General features: G+C 42.4%; 2 long non-coding RNA genes across 6 annotated transcripts in view; both read left to right on the top strand.

Annotated features, from left to right (window-relative positions):
• The window catches only part of LOC138060988 (uncharacterized), a 71149-nt gene extending 57695 nt beyond the window's left edge, over positions 1–13454 (top strand). For 2 of the 3 annotated variants that reach the window (XR_011134534.1, XR_011134536.1), the window contains 4 exons: positions 5627–5723; positions 6746–6860; positions 8029–8356; positions 10291–10944. This is a non-coding gene — a long non-coding RNA (uncharacterized lncRNA). Of the gene's footprint in view, positions 1–5626; positions 5724–6745; positions 6861–8028; positions 8357–10290; positions 10945–12893 lie in introns of those variants that run through there. The other variant, XR_011134535.1, reaches the window with a different exon arrangement.
• Positions 13455–13597: 143 nt separating this feature from the next.
• LOC138060989 (uncharacterized) overlaps positions 13598–21955 on the top strand; it is a 30986-nt gene continuing 22628 nt past the window's right edge. For 2 of the 3 annotated variants that reach the window (XR_011134538.1, XR_011134537.1), the window contains exons 1-2: positions 13598–13677; positions 13775–14002. This is a non-coding gene — a long non-coding RNA (uncharacterized lncRNA). The remainder of the gene's footprint in view (positions 13678–13774; positions 14003–21955) is intronic. The other variant, XR_011134539.1, reaches the window with a different exon arrangement.

Below are 21955 nucleotides of genomic sequence, written 5' to 3'. Positions count from 1 at the left end.
CCCTCAGTATTCAATGAGAGTATTAAGCTAAACTATGCTCTTATATTGTTACAGCATATGACTATAAATACATATTTTGCTTAGAATTTCTCAATTTTTAAAAACTTGGGAACTTAGGAGATTCTTAGGGAGTTCTGATGAGCTTCGGGATTTTGCTCGGTGTTGTATATGAGATCAGGGTTACAAGCCAGGACATGTTGAATGTGGTTAAATGAGCTTATCAAACCTCAAGAAAAGTGGATGTAAAGAAAGGGGTGTAAGTCTGGGACTTTTCCTTTGAAATTATTTTTTGGGTTTTTTTTTTTTGAGCTTTCAAACCAAAAGCAGTGAGGCTGAATATTCAGCGATCCAGGTCAAGTAAGAGTTAACAAAAAGATTGTATAGAAAAGCTGAGATTTAAGATACCTTTGTAGGGAAAGGCCTTGTTTGCCGCCGAAAGTTGTTCTTACAAATCTCGCCTGAGGGGGATGGAATACAGACCCTTTGCAGGCTGTGTGTGATCTGTACAGTCATCGCAAGAAGCGCAGACGCCCACACTGTGCTCCCTTACGGTGCAAGACTTCGAGTGGCTGCGGTCCTTCAGTATTTTTTCCCCTCGCTGTCTTTGGCGCTCGTTTGGTCATCTAGAACACCGTGAGCTCTTCGCCCCGCAGACTGCATAGCCTTTTGCAGTGTCTTCCTACAAAACCTTCAGACAAAGTCAGTGTTTATTTTCTGTATTATTTTGTGTTTCCATTTCCATATGGAGACTGTTGCTTTTTTAATGTGCTTTAACATGTACAGTTTAATCTGTGCCCCTGTATCAATGAGGATGTGAGGACCTGTTCGTGGACATGATTCCTGTGGATTTAGAAGAGTGGGAGAGGATTTTAGCAATTTACTGTGTGTTATGTCAGATGCTTTAGCATCTGGACATGTCTTACTAGCATCTGAAAGTCACTCTTGCCCCCCCACCCAATAGAAGCCAAATATATAATTCAGGTCAGGGTATAGGGAGAGCTCCCTTATGCTGGGGAAATTTTTCAAAAGTCCTTGTGAGCTGCTTGGGTTGGGTTCCCCTTGAAACCCATGGTGCCTCCGGGAATCCCCTGCAAAGCGGGTTTCTCTTGGCGCTGTCATTGTGTTTGATTTTTCTTAACAGTCTCATGGATTCATAGGAAATAGCTGTAGATTTTTGGTGTCTCTCGTCTGGCTCAAGACTAGAATTGGATGTTAGTGGTCTGCATGCGCGTTGCTTTTAGTGCTTTCTAATCCTTGGAGAACTTGGAAGGATAGAAATTCTAATCAGTTGGTATGAGACCTGGCAATTTATTCACAGTCTGTTACTTTAATTAGCCACTAGGCTAATTACCACTTCTTTGACTGTTGGTTCTGCTTGATTTATGAAATTACTGATTTTTTTTTTTTCTAGCTTGTTTTTCTTTTTGGACCACTATCACCTTCAGGAAGCAAAGGTATTAAGACAAAACTGAAATCTATTTGAGTTGCACACTTGAAGCGTTGTTTTACAAAGTACTATTTCTGCACCTCGAATTTGCACATAGATTTGTAAACGTCCCCGCGTCTGCTTGAGGCAAGCTTAGTTCAAGAGTGAAGTAAACTTATTTACTTATTGAGAAATAGCCATGAGGCTAAAATCTTTGCTTGCTTTCATCATTCAACATGTTTTACTTCCGGAGAAAAAGGTAAGAGGAGAAGTTAAAGAACCTGGCGTGCAGCACAAAGCAAACATTCAATTTTGGATGCGTTAAATGTTTGTGAAAAATCTTGTGGTTTTATTTGTGCTAGACAAGATCTTGGAGATACCCTTCAAAGGACGCGCAGTCCTCTAAAAGGAGTTGGGGCAGAGACATTCTGACGTTAATAAATAAGGCAGAGTACGTAACAAGCGTTACATGCAAGGGGGGAAAAATGAGTGTAACACTGTGGAGAAATTAAGCGGTGAGAAGGTTTTTGTTCAGCAGCAAAACCTGCAAACTGAAATTTTGACTGCTAATTAACTTCACTGCAAATTCCCTGTGCAACTTAAACTCTGAAGGGACTATTTGTGAAATCGTCAGTTAATGTTTCATTAGAGATAACTTAAACTTGGGGAGAACGTAAGTAAAATTTGCAAGTGTACCTCATCTCTCCCCAGCTCCACACTGCTGTAACCCTTCTGGCTGACTTTGGCTGCTGCCCATCAAATACTGAGCAGCTGTTAGTGTAATTACATTCATTGTATGTCCCCATGAAAGGTAATCAAGGCTGGGCTTACCAGGTGGGCCAAGCAAACAAGAGAAACTTTATTTAAAAAAAAAAAAAAAAAAAAAAAGCTTTTGCCAGCACATTGCATCTTGAGCTGGGATTAATGAAGTTGGTTGTAGCTTTTTGCTGGTTGTGTCATCCTTATGGTACAGAAGGCCATAAGGAGATGGGGTGGTCAGTACGAGCTTAGGAATCGTTTGTTGCTGCTGCTCCTGAGGTTCATCAAAAAGAAAATACAAATTAGAGCATTAAAAAGATAAGGATCTGCCTAGTTTTTAAAAAATACTTAGAACTATTTGGCCGCCCTAGTTTACATGGTTGAGAATGAGAGAGAGTCAGTGGTGATGGAGATAGAAAGCCTTGCAGGTGTCTTTTGTCAAGAGCACATCCGTGAGCAGCGTGCGTGTGCGGGGCTGCTCCTGCCCTGCTGCTCTTAATGTACACTAAGCTACTTGTACGTTTAAAAGGAAAACAGAAGAAATTGTTTCTTAACGCTGTTTCTGAGTATTGGGGCTGATATTTTCCAAGACTTAGGTGTAGGCATCACTTCAAAATTTAAGAGCACTGTGCACCTCGGTTCATGAAGATATTTTCTGAGCAGATAGTTGGACTGTAAGCTCTTTCAAGAAAACAAAGGCCTGTCAAAGGTCTTGAATGGTTTTTGTAACTGTAGTGCAGAAATCATAGTTGGTGTATATTCATCCCATTAGAGATAAGCCTTAGGGGCGTGATCAGAAACTACTGCATTAGCTTCGTGGTAGATTATTAGCTCAAATATATTTGTCCCACTTAACACCGGTTTAGCTTCATTCATTACTTGTGTGATTTCGACTTAAACGTGGTATTTTGTCTAGTTGCACCAGTGCGATTGGGAGGAGCCTTGCCTGGTTTGGTTAGTCAGGTATGTGGCAGAGTCTTCAGCAAAGCTGTCTTGCCCGCTTAGCGTCCATGAAAAGGAAATCCCTTTTAGCAGATCTGGAGAAGTAGCTAGCAGTAGTGCAGTGACAATTTCAATTAAAGGTCTGAGAATGGTAATTATGTTTACATACCAGCAGTCTGATTAAATGTAAACTAATTATGTGAAAAGCTTAAACTGTGACCTGAATTACTCTTGCTGCATCGCAGTTGAATTTCTGCAGCGTTTTTGGATACTATGCTATCGTTAGAGAACCTTCATTTTTTCATAGATTTGGGATATTGCTACACCTCCAGGTTTGACCTTTCCTTCCCCTTTTCCCCGCTCCTCCCCTGCAGTTCCCAGCATAATGCGTTGAAATGTGGCGATTCAGCTCTTCAGAATCGTACCCAGAAAGCACGAGGCGTTCTGTTCCACTGGTACAAGAAAGTGGAGAAGATGAAATCTCTGAGTTGACAATTTGTGTTTTGAAGCACGCGCAGGGTGAGAAGGACGTGATACGCATGCCTTAGTGGGGTTCAGCCCAGCACGGGAGGTGGGCCGTGCCCATGCCCAGCTCGCCTCCCTGAACCCTCTCAAAGACTCTTGCAACAACTGAGCGAGGGTATTCTGTAGTAATATTATAATACAGTAGTACAGTATATATTTTAAGAATCAAATTCCCAACTTGTGTGCTCTAACCCTAGAGGACATCTACTCCAGAAGAGAGACCAAAGTCTGTTTAACACAGTCTGCAGTCTAGTGGCCTAGAGTGAGAGCCCTGACAACTTATCCCATGTGTATGGCATCGTGATCTGACACCAGGATGGACTTCTTTTAAGTTAATAGGCTGCAAAATCACAAAATTGAAGAATATTTCAAGTTGGAAGGGATATCAGGAGGTCAGTCTCCCCGGTCAAAGTCGGGCTAACTTCAGTGTTAGGGTCAGGGTGCTCGAGTCCTGCAGACCACATCCTCTCTAATTTTAGTGCAGTTTGATTGTTTAATGAAGGGGACAAAATCCATTAGGTGTGAATGGAAAAATACCTATGTCAGTGCTGTGTGGCTCACATTTGGTTTTGATGCAACATAGATCAATCTCAGAGCCTCAATCACAAGCCCAAATGTAACATCCCGTGATCCTTTCATGGGATGTTGATATCAAGATCAAAATGCATAGGGAATTCATGCTCAGAATCGTAACTGAGCTGTTTTTCCAGCAGCGAATGCCGCCCCCAGAACTCCACATACACAGCTCTTACCTCTGTTTTAATGCTCATAGAAAAGTGTGTAAACCATGGCAACAAAGGAACAGTTAAATTCAATTAGCGCTGACTAACGTTTGTTATGGTATTGTAGAAAGATTACATCTTCTCATTTTAAGTAAGTGATGTCTTCCTTTACCAATGAGAGCAAAGGCCTCCAGTTCTAAAGATGTAATATTTTAAATTGGTTTGTGAATAGGTCTCAGAAGGAGTCTTAACTTTTTGCATCCTTAATCCAAAAGGAGCAGAGTCCTGATCCCCTGCAGTGGTTTTGTTCGTGTTGGCCAAAGAGCTTCCACAAGCGCTGCTCCAACCGGTTGCTTGCTTCCATATGCTGTAGGTTAGACAGTTCCCCTAGAAGAAATCTAGAAGAGATCAAAGCAAACCCCAAAATCGTATTTTCTGTTTTCTTTCTACAGGAATTTACTCTTCTGTTTTTATTTATTGCCTAGATGGAAGAGAAGCCTGCTAGAGATATTTTACGGAGATTAAATACCTCTATACCTGGATTTATGTTTGTGTAGGCCGTACCCAATGTTCTGAGTGTTCAGAAGTCAGTTAAAATACTTCCGTATCTTTTCAAGTGTTTTTGTTGATGCGTTTATTAGGCCCAAACTTCGAGTAAATGGTTCGTTTGCCTCCGTTCTTCCCATCTTGAATTGCTGGGGATTTCTGAGCTGTTGAAGCATGATTTATTTTTGAAAAAGCCAAGAACAACAAAGTATTCACTTGGTGTTTTAATGTGGAAAAAATAACTAGATTTTTCAGAAATATAAATAAATAAAATTCATGCCTGTGTAAAGTACTCATGAAGCAGATACATATTGATGGGAAGGTGGATTACTGCAGTGCTCTTTATAGTGCAGAATCTGTTAATTATAGACATTCATGTCTTTTAAAGCTATTGTGGGAGCAAGGTCCTCAATTTCTGGTGTTACTGGCAAGCAATTTATATCGTTGTACGGGAGCGTGTTTATTTGCATTTACGTACTCGCTGTTTTTTAGTCAGGGATAATTTAACACTGTCAGAAGTAATGGAGGTTGGGGACAGCATGTGTAGAATTTTAGTCACGCGGTGAGTCTTGCGGGCTCCACTGTATTAAAGAATTGGCGCACGCATCTATTCCTTGCCGCCTGAGCTTATTTGACAGTCATAGCAAGGCTTTCAAACCTTAGGCTGAACCTTTCAAAAGACAAACAATTTCTTTTTCTGTCGTAGGCTGATGCTGCACAGCAGTCGACCCGGGGAGCCTTTCTGAGCATCTCTGCTTCCGATGCTGAGGAAAACCAGGATGTGCAAGTAGCCCCTCTTTTCAGTAAGTGCTGTTGCTTTTATCAACAAGCTTTTCAGATGTTTAGAAAAAAATAAGCCCCACCTTTGGGAGGTCCTGCAGATCAGTGACAATTGTTACAGTTCTCTTGGTCACCTCTTCACTATTAAAGCAAACAAGTACGAGGTAACCAATTTTAAGTGCTCCAGTTAGAGATGGAAGAGTACTTTAAAACGCTACTTCTTTAAAATCCAGAGCTGCTTGGGTCTTCCTTGCCTCTTAATTAAGTCCCCCTCCCCCCCCCCCCGCCTCCCCTTTTTTTCCTGCTGTGAATCCTCTTTCGTCCTTACAGAAGTTCACATTTCAGATGAGGAAGCTCAAAAGTCATCCTGTTTTTAAACATCTCCAAGATTAGAAGTAATCTGTACAACACCGTTTTAATTTTCTGACGATTTGTATAATTTGATTGAAAAGATGTTTAACTTGGTATAATCCTTGGGAGCTGGACAAACTTTGACTTTTTCAAGTAACGATGATTTTACAAACTTCTAGCTAATTTCCAAAGTTTATTGTAAACGGCCGAGGAGGTGAATCTAAGCAACCCTAATATCTTCAACAATTATAGCAACTCTGTGCTAAAATACCATTTGGTGGGCTAGATTTTAATCATGAGGTCTCAGGAAGCTTCCCTGTTCCACTTAGTATTAACACGATAAATTTGTGTATATCACACAATAGAGTTAGGCTTTGTTGTCAACCTTTAATGGGTCAGAACTTGCATGTTTTTCATGTTGCCAAATAATTCTGGTCTCGTTTTCACTCGCACTTATCAGGAAATCACTTTCGCGTATAATCAGTACTGACAGTCTCAGAAACGGGCTTTTTAATTATTTATTGCTTTGGACTCTCTCTCTGTTCTAAGCCTTGACCTGTCTGAAAGGATCGGCAGACCTGTTTAAGGAAAAACAAATTTAGAAAAATAACCAAAAAAGGACTAATTCTTGTTGACGTGGGAGGAATCAGCAAACCACATCACTTTTCCTAATTTGTTTCTTTTGTCTTTTTAGTTCAAACCTGGATCAGTTGCCTGAATTTTTTCATCTTACCGCTGCTTTGGCATCAGCACGTTTCTTCTACTACACCTCAGTCAAGAGTCAAACCTTGACCGCTGTGAGACTACTGGTATGGCTTGGGGAATGGTCTTGTTTGTACATCTCCTCTGGCTGTGGTGCTGTTGAAGTCATGAGCCACGTGGTCTATTGTGGTAGCGGTATTTTTATTAGGTGTGGGACTGAAAAAGACTCAACGATGGCATTGTCTGTTACTTTTTCCAGCTTTGGATCAAGTACTCAAGTTTATGTTGTTATCACTGATAACTCATTTTTGCAGGTAAAGCACCCTCTTTTTAGTTCCTGGGCTGGGGCCATTGCGAAATTACATTTAGGCAGGGTCTTCCAGAAGAGCCTTCAAGAACAAATACTTGCCCTTGCAATGCAGGCCCCGGGTCTGGGAGATGTTCTGAACCAACCTAAAGCAAATCTAACACTCTCACTCCTAACCCAAGAACTTAAATTAATATTTCTGCTTTCAGAATTTAGCATGGGAGAGAGCCGCTTGTTCGCAAGTTACTAATGACCCATTAACAGGCTTTCTCTTTTATTTGATTTCAAGAGAAAGCAGTTTTGCTACAGTCCGCCAATTGCTTTACTTCAGTATGCTTGAAATGGTGTAATAGCATATGCAGTGCCAGGCTTTGAGAAGTCACAAAGCTGGGGGTCATCAACCTAGAAATGACAACTCACATCACGCCGATTAACAGCGTTACCTGGAGGAAGGGCAGCGACGTGATATCGCACTAGATCTGATTGAGGCATCCTGTAAGTAATGCCCATATAGGGCAGAGGATGAATCTCCTTTTGATGCCGACAGACATCAGTTTGTTAGAATACGACCTAAGTTTAGTCAAAACAGTGCCAGTCTAGCCTGTGTTACCTTGCGAATAATCCTTTAGGATGTTATACTTCGCAATCAATGTTGTTAACTGCAGCTGTCTGATAACCAGTGTTAAAACACTACCAGATTGACTTACATTAATAAATCATTAGAAAAGCTCCGATGAGCTGCGTGTATGCTACAACATGACTGACATCTCAAATGATTTCCCCTAGAGATGACTTGTCACTGAAGAACGGTTTGAGTAAGTCGCGTTTCCTCCCTGGTGTTCTTAGTAGCCAATATGCTGAGCAAAGATGTTTATAGAGCTGGTCTAATAATGCAGATGACATAAATACATATTTGAATATGTTCATTAGATTATCTTGGGCTGATTTTGCATCTTGTTAACGTTCAGTTCCAGGGGAGCAAGTTTGCTGAGCGTTACATAAATGCAGCAACAACTTCTAAGGAATTATTGAGAATATTAACAGACTTGATGTAATACATGTCACCCTGAGAACTGGGCTGAACCTGAGAACCTTCCTACCAAGCAGCATGAGATGTAATGAGGTGTAACTGCAGTAACAAGGACTTGAAATGGCTATGCAAAAAAAGAAAAAAAACCCACCAAAAAAAACCACCAAAAAGGTGCAAGTGTACAGCGTATTCCTTACCTACCGCTGGTTCAGTTCTGACAGATGAAGTTATCTGCATTATCTCCAGTAGTTTGTATGACTGTCCAGGTAATATATAATGGGAATATCAAAAGTAGGACAATTAATGATAACTCGTTGCAAGAGGAGTCGTTTCCAGAAACTAAGCTGGGAAGAATTATGCTAAAGTTCAGTTGCTTGGCATTTTCAGAGACAAGGGTAGCTGTGTGTATATTGAATGAATTTGATGCAACAGTATTGTTTATAGCCAGCCAAGCACTACCAAAAGTTTACGCTTACTTGGTATCCCTTCTGCACTCAGTTGGTTTTATGAGTCCTCTTTGGAGCTGACCAATACAACAGAGCAGACAAGGAGTAATTATTGTAGACCTACTCCAAGCATTGCAGTGAGCACGTTATTACTATGAGGTGCCTGAAAGTAGCCTCCCAGGACCTGCCTGGACAGCTCTTGTCTGTACTGAGGAAGAATGGCTATGCCACTTAGAGCCTATTATTTAATGAGAAAGGCGATGTTGACACAAACTAAATTGCTTTAAAGCAAGGTCAGTCATTTTTCATAAAGAGAAAGCCTCGTGTTTCTACCAGTCAACAGTTCCCGCCAGTGACCTGATTAGTGTGACACAGATACAAGGATGAAAGAAATTATTCTGCTAAATTTAAATACAGGCGCGCTTCTGATTTTCAGTTTACCTCAGCTGAAGAAATATTATTAGTTCGGAATGATCTGAAACTGAAATGTTTCAGCAAATTGAGTATTTTACGTGGGTTGAATGAGGGACTATTTCAGCCACAAGTAAGTTGAAATTTGTAATGTGTTTAATAAAACCCAAAGGCTTTATGCATAAAATGGAAAAAACTGAAGTTGAAGCTTTAAATTGCAAGGCTGAGCTTGAAACTACTTTTTTTGTTTATTGTGAATAAACTTTTGTTAGAGAAAAATCCTTCAGCCCTGTCTTTCAAAAAATAAGTGCCTGTATTTCCAGGCAGAAATGCAAAATCTACCCTGCTTGCTCAGTTCTCCCCAGCAGTGAAATATTCTTCCTGGTAAAGATGAAAGCTAACTCTTTCTGTACTTGTTAGGAAAGTTTCATTTCAAAACAGAACGTCTCCTGGCATTGCAAATCAGCTTCTCCCTGTTTATTTTAAATTGCAGAATTTTTCAAGATTGTAGCCGAGCTGGAACTTGAAGTGAAAAGATGAAGTTGAGAATAATAAACGCTAAAGCAGTATACTATTTAAAACATTTTTTTTCACTTCAAAGCAGCATTTTTTTTCTAACATAGGGAAATGATTTGCATTTATGATTTCTGTAAAAATCAAATATTTTGCATTAATTTACAGGATTTAAAGAAGTTTAAATATAAACTTTAGTCACAAAACCATGGGGTAGACTTTAAAATATGAAGGGCTGTAGGCAGGTTTCCTAAGGACCCTGGGAAAATCCCCACTGAAGAAGTGTAATTTTGGAGAAGCCCTGTGAGGAAAAAGAGGGGTAGGTCATTTGAGCCATGAGAAAGTATTTCCAGTGGTTGTGTTAAAAAACATAAAACAGAATTAGGAGAGGAAAACTAGAGCCTTGCTTTAGATTTTTAATTGTAACAGAAAAGCTTGTATTAAATAAGAACAAAAGATGTGACCCCAAAAAGCAGTTAAGACGACCGTAGAAGAGAGCAATCACCGAAGTATATGCAGTCCATTACGGAAATGAGTAGATGGCAAAACAGAGAGGAAGGACTTCAAGAATAAGAACGTCTTCTGAATTATAAATAGATTGTACATGTTAAGGCTTTTGATGCTGATTCCCATAAGAGACGCTGTCTCCTCATAGACACTCTGATGAAGTACAGGCTAGATAAGTGGACAGTGAGGGGGACTGAAAGCGGGCTGCGCTGCCAGGCTCAAAGGGTTGTGATCAAGGACACGAAGTCTAGCTGGAAGCCAGTTACTAGTGGAGCGCCCCAGGGGTTAATATGGGGCCTAACGCTGTTTAACATCTCCTTTAGTGACCTGGATGATGAGATGGAGTGCACTCTTCAGCAAATTTGCGGATGATACAAAAAGGGCAGGAGCAGCTGATACACCAGAAGGGTTGTGCTCCTGTTCAGAGGGACCTCGACAGGTTGGAGAAATGGGGCAGAGAGGAACTTCATAGCTCAAAAAAGGGAAGTGCCAAGTCCTGTCCTTGGGGAGGAATAACTGTGCGCACCAGTGCGGGCTGGTGACTAACCAGCTGGAAAAAAAGCTCTGCAGAGAAGGACCCAGAGGGTGCTGGTGGACGTGTTGGACATGAGCCGGTAATGTGCCCTCACAGCAAAGGCGGCCAGCAGTACCTTGGGCTACTTTAGGAAAAGCGTTGCCCGCAGGTCTGTGAGACCGCATCTGGAGGGATGTGTCCAGCGCTGGACTCCCCAGTACAAGACACGGACATACTGGAGAGAGCCTAGCGAAGGGCCGTGAAGGTGGTTAAAGGACTGGAGCATCTCTCATACAAGGAGAAGCTGAGAGAGCTGGGACTGTTTAACCTGGAGGAGAGAAGGCTCAGGGGGGATCTTATCGATGTGTAGGAATACTTGCTGAGAGGCAGTAAAGAAGATGGAGCCAGTCTCTTTTTCGGTGTTGCTCAGCGACAGGGCGAGAAGCAACAGGAAGAAAATCTAATTGTGAGAGTTTATTATTATTATTATTTTTTTTTTTTTAAACTGTGAAGGTGCCAAACACTGGAACAGCGTGCCCAGAGAGGTTATGGAGTCACCTTGTTTGGAGATATTCAGAATGGGACTGGATGTGACCCTGAGCAACCTGCTCTAGGGGACCTGTTTTGAGCTGGGGCTCGGCTCCGTCTCCAGAGGCTCCTGCCAACTTTAGCTGCTCTGCACTTCCCGTGCTGTGCTGGTCAACAGAAAACAGGTGTAGGATACCATCACAAAATTTTTTCAGTACCTAACCCGTTTAATAACTACTTTCTCCCTGCCCCACTGACTGAGCAGTGTCCCGCTCTCTCATGCAAAAGGCTCCAGCCCAGCAGCCTCTATGAAGACCCCCAGTCTTTTTTTTGCAAGGTATAAGGAAACTTTTTTGGGGCAGTTCAATAGAACTTCTCTTTTTAGAATCTGTTTGGATAACTTCATAAAGGAAAGGGAAACTCTGATCTGTTCCTTTTCTTAGGACTGTCACTGCAAGAGCCTTAAAACTGGAAGAGTGCTCTCTCCAGAAATGAGTAGCTCTCTGCTTTCCTTCGTGTCCCCATTACTGATAATTGGCTTTATCATAAAAAAAAAAAAAAAAAAAATGGAGCTGTTCTGGAGAGGATGTAAAGAAGGGGCTTAGCTACCAAGTAGTAACAGCTTTCATTGAAAACCATGTTGTTTGGTTCAGATGGAGTCTTTAATTTCAGTTTGGGCAATAAGTGGCCCCCAATACGACAGAAGATTTTGAATGTATCGAGGGCAGGCCATTGGCCATATTTCACGCACTTCCAACTGTTCAAAGGTTGTTTTGTTTGTGTTGGTTTTTCCCTAAGACGACAAATTTTCCCGTGTCCTCCTCCTTCCCTTTAGCATGCATTCTCAGCTTCCGGCAAAATCTTGGTTCCCACTTGCAGCCTTAACAGTTGAAGCTGCTCCTAACTTCATCCTAACATATCATTTTTCTTACTAATGATTTGATTTTGGAGGAGGCTGGGAGCGGGAGGAAAGGCAGAGTAAGAAGCGTCATCCTTGCAACATTTCTCTGGGATGTCCCAGAGCATTTCTGTGTTAACTTACGTTCTGCGGGAGGTTATAATCACTACCGAAAAATAGCTTCGGCATAATCCTGTCTCTCACTGAGTCAGCACTGTAAATTTTTAAACCTATGGGCCCAACTGCCCTTTGCAATCAAACAGTCATATTCCTTTTTACTCCATTTACACCAAATGAGGTTATACTAATGTAACACTAGGTAACCAAATGGAAAATCAGGACCTCCGTTTTTCTGTGCTCGCATCTGCCTTGCTGAGCTTCTCCTTGAAGATGCTGTTCTTTCAAAGTTTCGCCAAAAGGCCATCGGTTGCTTTTGAATGACGGGCAGTGTAAAACACATGCTTTGTGAAGTGAGGCACGGAGGGAAAGTAGCTGAGCAGTGTCTCTGGATCGGATTGCGTCTTGAGCTGAAGGCTGCACCCTGATCCTGACACAGGATTCACCAAACATTGTGCTGCAGGTTTATCGCGTTGCTTTAAGTGTGTGTATACCACGGGCAGCGCTGTAGCTTTTCCCTTTAGCCGTACGTGCCTGTTCCACAGCACGGTCGTTTGCGCTGCCGAGACGCGGCCCCTCCGTGCGGCGGCGTTTGTGCCGTGCCTGCGTTGAGACGAGGGTGGTGCTGCCCTGCCATGCTGGGCACCTGGATTGCTTTGTGTTGTGTCGTGGCATGAGTGCTGAACTTTAACTGAAATTACTGGGGTGGGGGGGGGAATTAATTGGTAAAGAGGCCTGTTTTTGTATGAAATGTAAAACTGATTTCAGCTGTTAAAATCCTTTCCTGTACTGTTTGCAAGGGTCTGGTAATTAACCAGCCGCTAAACTCTTGCTGTGGCTTTGATTGACTCAGTTCTTTGCTCTTTCAGAGGAATCGGTATACTGCAACGTTTTGTCCTGTTTCATCCTGGCAGTGGCCACTTCTGCGTGAAGCGTGAGGCCGTCCATCTCACCGGGATCTAGTGCAGCCGCCTTGTTTGAAAAAGAGAGAGACAGACAGCCCAGGGAAATGAATCAAGACCCTGATTCTGTTCCTCTTGGGTTGTACACGTCGCCTGCTGGAATGAGACAAGCAGGGCTCTGCGTGCACCACGCTTTTGGAAAGCGGCATGGAAAGCAGCGCCTCCAAGGATGTGTTCTGGGTGATGGTCCCTGCTCAGGTCCTGCCTCCCTCCCTACAGTCCCTTGCACAGTCGCTGGCCCAGCAGCTAGCGCCCTCCTTGTAGGGAAGGCTGAAGCTGTGCCTGGACTGCTCCCGTGCCTGTCAGTGGCGGCACTGGTAGTGAAAGCATCTGTTGGTGAAAGGTTGGCAACAGCTGTGTCATCTCGAAGGGATGGACCTTGTTCTGCAAGGAGCATAGCAAGACCACTTAGCTGCAGGGTTACAGACTACCTTTTCAGATGGCAAGCATTATGTTCACCTGAAAAAAAATTTTAAGTGAGTATTTGCTGTATTTTGTGTTGATCAATTGAATCTCACAGTCCACTCAAGTGACGCTTCTCTGAGGCAACATTAGTTGCTCCTGAACCTTGGCTTCGTAGTTTATTCATTTGTTGTGTTTGGTTTTAGCAGGCTATCGTTTTGGAGGAAATCTGGCAAATGTGATATGATGCAGTGCTGACTGACTTGCGGAGTTTCATCAGATAGGACAGGTAACGCTCACTTCTGCTTCTGTGTGTGTTGGATCTGAAGCCCAGTAACATCATTTTATTAGTTGGTGTTAATCACTTATTTTGCCGTGCTTTTCAGCAGAAGTGTCTGGCCTTTTGGGGATAACACAAAAAATTCACCAGCACAATGCATCCTTTCAAAAGGATCTTGACGCAGGCAGCCTAACATCAGAGCCGTGGAGCCCCCATCCTATCTCTGAGGGATTTTCCTGAAGTAGTCAAAAAGGTTTACTGGGGAGTCCGGAACAAACCCCTGGTCCGAACGTTTCCAGTTGGGGGAGATGGAAGAAACCAGAAGCCAGTCAGGGTAAGAAAAATTACTACCTAAAGCTATATTGCTGTTGTTTTGAGTTTTAAATTTAAATTCTAAATTACTTTGTTTTCTAATGCTGGGCAGGTTGAAAAATCAGCTGTTCTGTGTTTTTGGCAAGACACTTCATTTGTGGCACACAATAACCCTCCATTTCTCCCCATATCTTTAATAGTTATCTTTTCAAAGGCCTTTGCAGTGAGAAAGTGAGAGAGAATTTAAGGTTTTCACAAGTTTTTTTTTTTTTTTTTTAATAGCTTGAAGATTTATCCTGGTGAAGAAATAGTTGCTGTAATTGGTCTAGAGCCGATGAAAGAGGGAGCTTTGATGAAACATATTGATACTTAGCACAGTCTGCCCGCAGAAGCAATTTTCTTCATTAATTTTTTTTCTTTAAATTCAAATTAATCCTGGGATAGTAAATATTAAATGCTCTCCACTTGGAAGGAATGGGATTTGTCACAGAGCAGTGGCACTGTGGCATTTGTAGAGACTTTTCCATCACTAAGGGATAATCGGTTTAATGACGACGACGATGTGAACAGATTGCTACCTGCTGCGGTGGGCTTTCCGGGCTGGGAGGAGGAGGTTCAAGTCTGGTAATGGCAGCAGGTAGCTGGCAAGAAAGTACGTTTGTTTTCTGCATCAAATGTCCTGACGTCATTTTTTTGTCTTCATTTTTCTTGTGGACTCTTGTTTGGAGCAGCAGTTTTATTGCAAAATGCCATTGTACCCCATGTAAGCTGTTTATTGTATGCTATAGGGTACTCTTTCAGTAGGCTGAAGGCTCGCTGCCCGCTCAAGGCTAAGCGCAGGGCGGCGTTCCTGCCTTCTTACAGTTCAAGATGTGTGCTGGAGGCTGGCAACTGCTCGCGTATATGGTGCATCTATGTATGGCAAAGTGGATGCATTTCCTTTTTAAGAAATCTCGGTATGAAACCAGTGCAATTAAAATCGTTAAACGTAATTAGCAATTCTGCGGCAACTTTGTCTGATGCTACAAAATTAGCATCTGGCCTAATTTAGGCCACTGGTTTCAATAAGCCACAGATAAATAACTCCCTGGTAGACCTGTGCAACAGAAGTGTGTAGACCATCTTGCCCTGCCGCTTTCTAAGGCTGAGTCGGAGACCCAAAACGGAGCCCCGGCCTCCAGGGTGCTGGCCTAATGCCTCAGGTTATGTTATGCTTAGTGGCTTGCCAGCAGTGCCCAAGTTAGGGGACCTGTGAAATGCAAGAGTGTTTCATAGGACCAGCGATTACCAGCCCCAGGTTTCCACTAGTTTCATATGTGTGAAGGCTGAGATTCATGCTTAAAAACACCTCTCTAATAAAGTCACTTGGTTACTTTGTTCTACTCTTCCAAAAAAAAAAAGAAAAAGAAAAAAAAAGAAAAGAAAAAAAAATCTGTCAAAATTGCAGCTGAAAAGAGTATTCTAGGAATCAGTATTAACCGTGGAACATGCCATGGTCTTAAATCACTGACAATTTGTATTTAAGATGGTGTTTTTCCACTATGCTTTTGTATGATTTGTACTGCCCTCCTTCTTTCTTACAAGGTGTAAGGTACAAGCTACTTGGCCAATCAAAAATTTTTAGGGGGCTGTTGTATCCTGCCACACATTGGGGAGCGTCTTTGCACTAGTAAGTAGTAAAGTACCGCCCAGCAGTTTCGCAGTTTCCTAAGTAAATCTCCTGTAACATGTACAGAGAAGGCCGGGAACCAAGAGAACAAAGTGCAAATGAATTCCAAGGCACAGCTGAGTGGTGCAGCTCTGGGTGTGCAAGAGCTTGCTTATTTAATAGAGGTCTTTTCTCGTCATGCTCGTGAAGTGGTGTGTTTGTCTTCTGAAAATTCAACTCCTTACCGATAGCCCTAGAGCAAACGTGCCCTCTTTCCCGGCGTGCTCATGCCCTGTAGCTGTGTAAAGATGTGGGAGCACCGACGGGAAGATACCCAGACAGGCCCCGAGCTGCAGGTGCAAGGCACGTAGCTTGTACCTTTCAGGCCCATGCAACATAGTTTTTAATATTCATCTTTGTGAAAGTAGGTAAATATTGCACTGCTGGAAGAAAGGGAAGCTCAGCGGGACTTCAGATTTGACGCTCGCTACCTCTCTTCCCCTACCAGCAGTGGAGCCGTGGAGCAATTCCAGTGGCAGAGGATTTAAAAGGGTCCAAACACTGCGCTAGGGAAACAACGAGGCAGCAGCAGGAGACCTGGAAGGTTGATGGGCAATGCACTTTTTTTTTTCCTTAAATTTATGGTATATAAGACAGCTATGAGAATATGCAATTAACCTTGAATTTTTAAAATTGCAGTGCATTTCTTTCCTTGGAATACAGTTCTAAATTAACTGTTAGCATAACTTCAGAAATGTCCTTGAGGTATTTAATATATATTAATTTAACAGATGATTTTACGTACAGGTGGAGAGCCATATAAATACCCAGACCCTGATTATAAATACGAGGTTTAATCTTGGTAGGGACACTTAAAATAAAAGGGAAATACAGATAAGCATCAATTCCCTGGTCACCTAATTAAGTGGCATCCTTGCTTTGTAATTTTTATTGTGCTAAACAAGAAATGTGTATACTAATTAAGATGACTAATAGTTATGTTCACTCTAATTATAGTACTGCTAGGAGGCACTATTATAGTTAAGGGTCTTTCAGTGCTTTTACTACAGCATCTTGGTCTGGGTGGCTTACAGCTTGGCTGTGATACTGTACTTATTGCCTTACGCTCGGGTGGAAGGCTTTGTGCTGCGTGTGCTGTCCTGATTTGAAATACCGTTGTTCACTTGAAAGGCGTCGTTTTCACGGGGTTTGAGTTAGAAGGTTCGAAGTGAAAATGCTGTTTGGTGTTGAAACACGCACAAAGGTGAAAAGTTTACATCGCGACTTGTTGCATTTGGGTAAATGTCGATGCTTCATTGCTTATTTGAATGGAATCTCTTCTGTTAGCAAAACTGGACAGGAAATCTGGCGGGAGCGAAATCTGAGGTCCTGGAGCACTGTGTATGAGCCAGCGGTGGCAGTGAACATCAGTTCTCTCACGTTAACCTCTACTGCCCTCCTGGCGTGGTGCTCTTGAAAGCAGTAATAACATCGAGGTGGATTAATAACCAAATACAATAAATACTATCCTGAAACTAAATCCTCAACTTAAGCCGAGGTTTGCGTTCAGAGTTTATATCTGAAATGGTTCAGAGTGGCAAAGACTGGAGGATCTACTCTTCATTTTGCATGCACGGAGAGCAGTTCCCTAGTCTTTGCAGAAATTGGAACAAGAACTGCAAAACATACTCCAGTCTCACAAGTCTGGCTGCTCCGATGAGTGTAGGTGCTGGGTACGTTAAGGGACGTTTTGAAACCCCGTTCATCAAGAAATCAGTAGCTGTTGTTTAATGTTCTGAAGGGAGAAGCTCCTTCTTAGTATTGACTTTTTTCATGAACTCTTTTTGCTGTGGTCCGTTGAGGGCTCTTCATAAAAATTGACAAAGATGAAATAGGTTTGGTAAAGAATTGCAAATATAGATTCATGACAATGTATTTCAAAGGCAGTAGCGCGCCCCCCCCCCTTTTTTTTTTAAGGACACAGCATCTCTCAAGAAGAAATCTCTTTAAAACTATGTTATTACACAAATGCTGAAGACATGTTTTCAGTATAGATACTGTATATGTGAAGAAGAGTGTAAATGTCCTATATTTTCAGAACAGAACAGATGAGCTGCTTTTGGCTGAATTGCGTGCGTTCAGATATAGTGAAAACGCAGGGCTAGCTGGGCAACAATTGAAAACGCTGTATCCCTTGGTACACCTGTGGAAAAACTGTGCTTTGTCTGTAACACAAAGCATGTTTTTGACCCGGTTTTTGAGGACAGTCGTGCTGGGTGACAGGAAGGATGACGGTCAGGTATTCCCTTGTGTACTTCAGTACAGCTTATGCTGGGAAGCTATTTGGAAGATTTCACAGCTCCAGATGAACAATGCCTCAGTAAATGTCGTGGGACTCACCGAGAGACTTGCCTTGGCAATCAGCAGTTTCCATGTGCCGGTGGTGAGCGAGCACCCATAGGGCACGTCATGAGCTGTCAAAGTAGAAGAGAGACAGTGGGGCTGAAGCAGTTGCTTTTCCTCTAGGCTCACGTTTACAGTTTGGCACGGTCAGAAGATTAGCAGAAGGCCTTGCTCTTTGTAGGAGTGCAGTGGTGTTGCTGTGACTGCTACCTAAATAGCCGCCTGGAGTGTTGGTATGCTAGAATTTGACCTGCTGTGATGCTTCTGCAGCCTTGTCTGAGGTCAGACGTGTTTCTCCAACCGTCAGCTTCAGGGTGCTCTCTTAAGTACCGGTCCTCCTGCTGACCCTTCTGCGAAAGCTGAAACGCATGGTCCCGTCACTGGTCTGCCTGTGGGGGTTTTCCCAGACACTTGAAACGACTCGTCGCACGCAGTGAGCCTCTCTGGCTACCGCAGGATTCTCCTGAGGGGGGCAAGGAGGCAAGTAGGCACCGGCTTTCTAAATATACTTTAACCAAAAAGGATGATATCCAAGAGATTACGTTTCATTAGAAAATAACAAATTTTCTAAGTGTAGAGGTTAATTTTTTTTTTTAACTCTTTCTGTGGAAATAAGAGGATGTTTCTCTGAGTCCTGGCAGGCCAACAGGCAGCACAGGGTTTGTGGCTTGCGTCCTTGAGCCCATGGGGGTATCAGCCGCCTCTGTACAGAACCACTCCAAATCACTTCACCTTCTGCTCGGTGTCTCCTTCGTGTGTACACTAGAGCAGATACGAGGTGCTTTTAAAATCATCCTCTGTTTCATTGCTGGTAACTTCCTCCTTCTCCAAACTGAAGCCCGTGCACACAAATCCAGTGAAGCAGCTCGTCAACTTTGGCTGCTTTGTTGTCCCAGATGTAACGGTAGCTAGTTGTTAAATTAAGTACACGATAGCAGACGTTCATGATGCACAGGGTTTGCAAGAAGACCTTTGGACTGTCATACAGAGACCCTTTTCTTTCAGCCTCCCAAACAGAAGCCTAAGAGTTAACATTTGCACCAAGTTGACAGTTTGTGTTTAATGTTATCTTTTGTATGCTGCTTGCTCACTAGAAAATTTGTCACCCCTGTAAGCATTAGGTGTTTCATTCAAGAGACCACTGAGACGATGAAGAACAAAATGAAGCAAGATAAGCAAAAGCCTCCTTAAAATGAGATTGGAAATTTACTACTGGCCTTTGTTCCCTTTTGGAATTTCTGATGCTGCACGGAGGAGGAAAAAAAAATGTATATATGTATATGTATACACACATATACACGCACACACGCACACTCTTAGGAGATGGTAGGTTGCTAGAAACATGAAATCTGTATCACGTTCTGAATACTTGTAGCATGGCAGCAAGAGATTAGAAAATGTTTTCAGAACTATCTAAATAAGCAAATGGAGTAAAGACCTCTGGCCACTTGTTATCTGTAGCTTACTTCTGTTTTACGCTAGTATAAGACTGGATGAATCACTTGTCTTCACTTGGCTTTATTTTCTCAGATCAGTTGTGTTTTTTGGGTTTGCAGTCGTGTACAGGAAGGGAGACATTTACAAATACATTTCTGGCCAGTGTTATTTAGAATATTATTTAACTGTAGCTAGTTTTCAGCAGTCTTTCCTCCTGCTCTTTTTTGCATATCTATGCATTTGTTGTGAAAGCAGTCAAGAATCCACCAAACATAAACCATGCTTAATTAAGGAAATTTTTGAAAGACATGGCCCTAGTGGACTTTGAGGGAAGCCAAAATGAGAATAATGACTATATGGACAACAGCTTATTGGAGAAATGGGTACATGCATATATGTGTGCACGCAGTGTATATTTATTTTGTATACATGTGTCAGACTGACTTCCTGGTACTTTGGTAGGTGGTAGATTTGTGGCTTGTGGAAACTTTGTGACTCAGATGATTCAAATTCACCTTGATTTGTGACACTTTGTTACATTCAAAGATTTATTCCAAATATAGTTTTGGATAACACACACATGCCCGCCTGCCTGTGCACCAAAAACGCAGTCCAAATAGTAGATGGACTGTCCAAGAGGATTGCATGCTGGGTCCTTCCTTGCTTGACAGAGTCAAGGGCCTGTGCAAAACCTTCACGAAGCTTGAGCTGCGTCCCATGTTTGAAGCTGTTCCCCAAAGTTACTGTTTCTTAAGACTTGATGGCTGAGAGTGATCTGCTTCGGGGATACCCATGGTAACAGTGGAGGAGGTTGCAGGTCCATTCTGTGGTGGGGAGGATGCAAGAAGCGGTGTCTGGACACTGAAAGAGGTAAAGCCAAGCAGAATGGGGCTTCTCACTCTGAGAGCATCTGATAAGTCCTTATATTCTTTTTCCCCCAAAAGATGCAGCTTTTCAGATGGTCTTCCATTGTCTGCCCGTCCTCCCTCTCCCCCCCCCGCCCCCCCCAGGCATTCCCCCACTGAGCTCATTTGCCGGACGGCTAGTGCAGCACGGCGAGGTGCTGGGGGACCTCTTGCATTTTGGTTCATACCTCACGCCCCTGTGGCTCTCTGCTGCATCCGGCTCAGGGCTCTCTGCCTCCAGCAAACCACTGGTGCAGGAGGTTTATATATATAGATATATATATTTATACGTACACACACACACGTATAGTGGTTTTAAAAAAAAAAAAAAAAAAAAACAACCCTCTTGGCTCGGCCTTCCTGCACACTTCCAAGTGCACTTGTACAGACCCTCCTGGATTATTTTTCTGGTTTCAAATAGGAGGCTTTGAATTAAGAGAGGTAGGTGTGTTACCAGCATGCGTTGGTACTGGTCTGTTAACTCCTGAAGCCTATTTAACATGCGTCACCATTAAGTATAATGCAGCCGTGAGAACGTATGTCAGTGATCTCCTTATGTGTGATTTGTTTTCAGGGGGGAAAGGCTCTTTTTTAAAGAACTTAAAACAGAAAAATTATTATTATTTTTTTTTTAAAAAAAGCCTTTTAATGTTACTATACATTTAATGAACAGCGGTTCAATTTCTTTACTTCCCCGTGACCAGGATTACAATGGAGGTGTTGAATTCTTTGACCCTTGCAGCAGCACGAGCCAATATAGAATGGTCATAATGGAAGATGTGAAAATGCTAAATATTAATATTTAGCATATAGAGACCCATATTAAGGCCCTGTTATGCTAGACAGGACACAGAACAAAAGCACGTTCATCTGAAAAATGCTGCGTTTTAGCTGTGAGAAACAAAAAATGACTATACCAAACAAATAGGGATGTTTGAGATAGCAGTGAGACAGCGGTTACTATGATAAACAGCAGCCGCAGCACGCCAGCTGCCTAACGACGTAGTAGAGGTGGTTTTATGTAGTTTGAGAACAACTTCTTCCAACTCTTTGTTGTACTAAAAAGCCATGTTTTTGCATCTTGTTCGTTACGTGGTCGTTTTGTTCACTCAAGATCCATCAAGGTACTGATTGTAGGAATTAACCGGAATATATATTTTCCTGGTGCTTAGCTGGAGGCTAGAGCAGCGATTAGAGAAGACTTTGAGAGGAGTGAAAGCTAGTGAGAAATTTAGTTTAATTCTTAAGTGTGGTTTAAAAAAAAAAAACCCTAAAAAGCCCACCTCTGCCAAAAGAAACTATGCTTATCTTGAAACAAGAGGAAAAATGTAAGTATGTGCAAGTGATAGAAAATAGAGTTCAGAGAGCTGATTACTAGATTGCTCATGGCACTGGGATGGATTAATTGATTTTTTTGTGCATTTGGCAGAAGCGAGGTCTGTCATAACAATTCTGAGCACTTCACAACATTAACTAATCATTTGCCCTCTTGCTGTCAGGTAGTAATTTTGCTTCATATACAGATGGAAGAAGAAATAGCAGTGAGGATGAGTTACTTGCCTCAGGTAAGGTACCCTGCCAG

Source organism: Struthio camelus, chromosome 14 (genome assembly GCF_040807025.1).
Source record: "Struthio camelus isolate bStrCam1 chromosome 14, bStrCam1.hap1, whole genome shotgun sequence".
Taxonomy (NCBI): Eukaryota; Metazoa; Chordata; class Aves; order Struthioniformes; family Struthionidae; genus Struthio; species Struthio camelus.
Note: the sequence above shows the minus strand (reverse complement) of the source record. Positions and strands in the feature narration are given on the sequence as shown.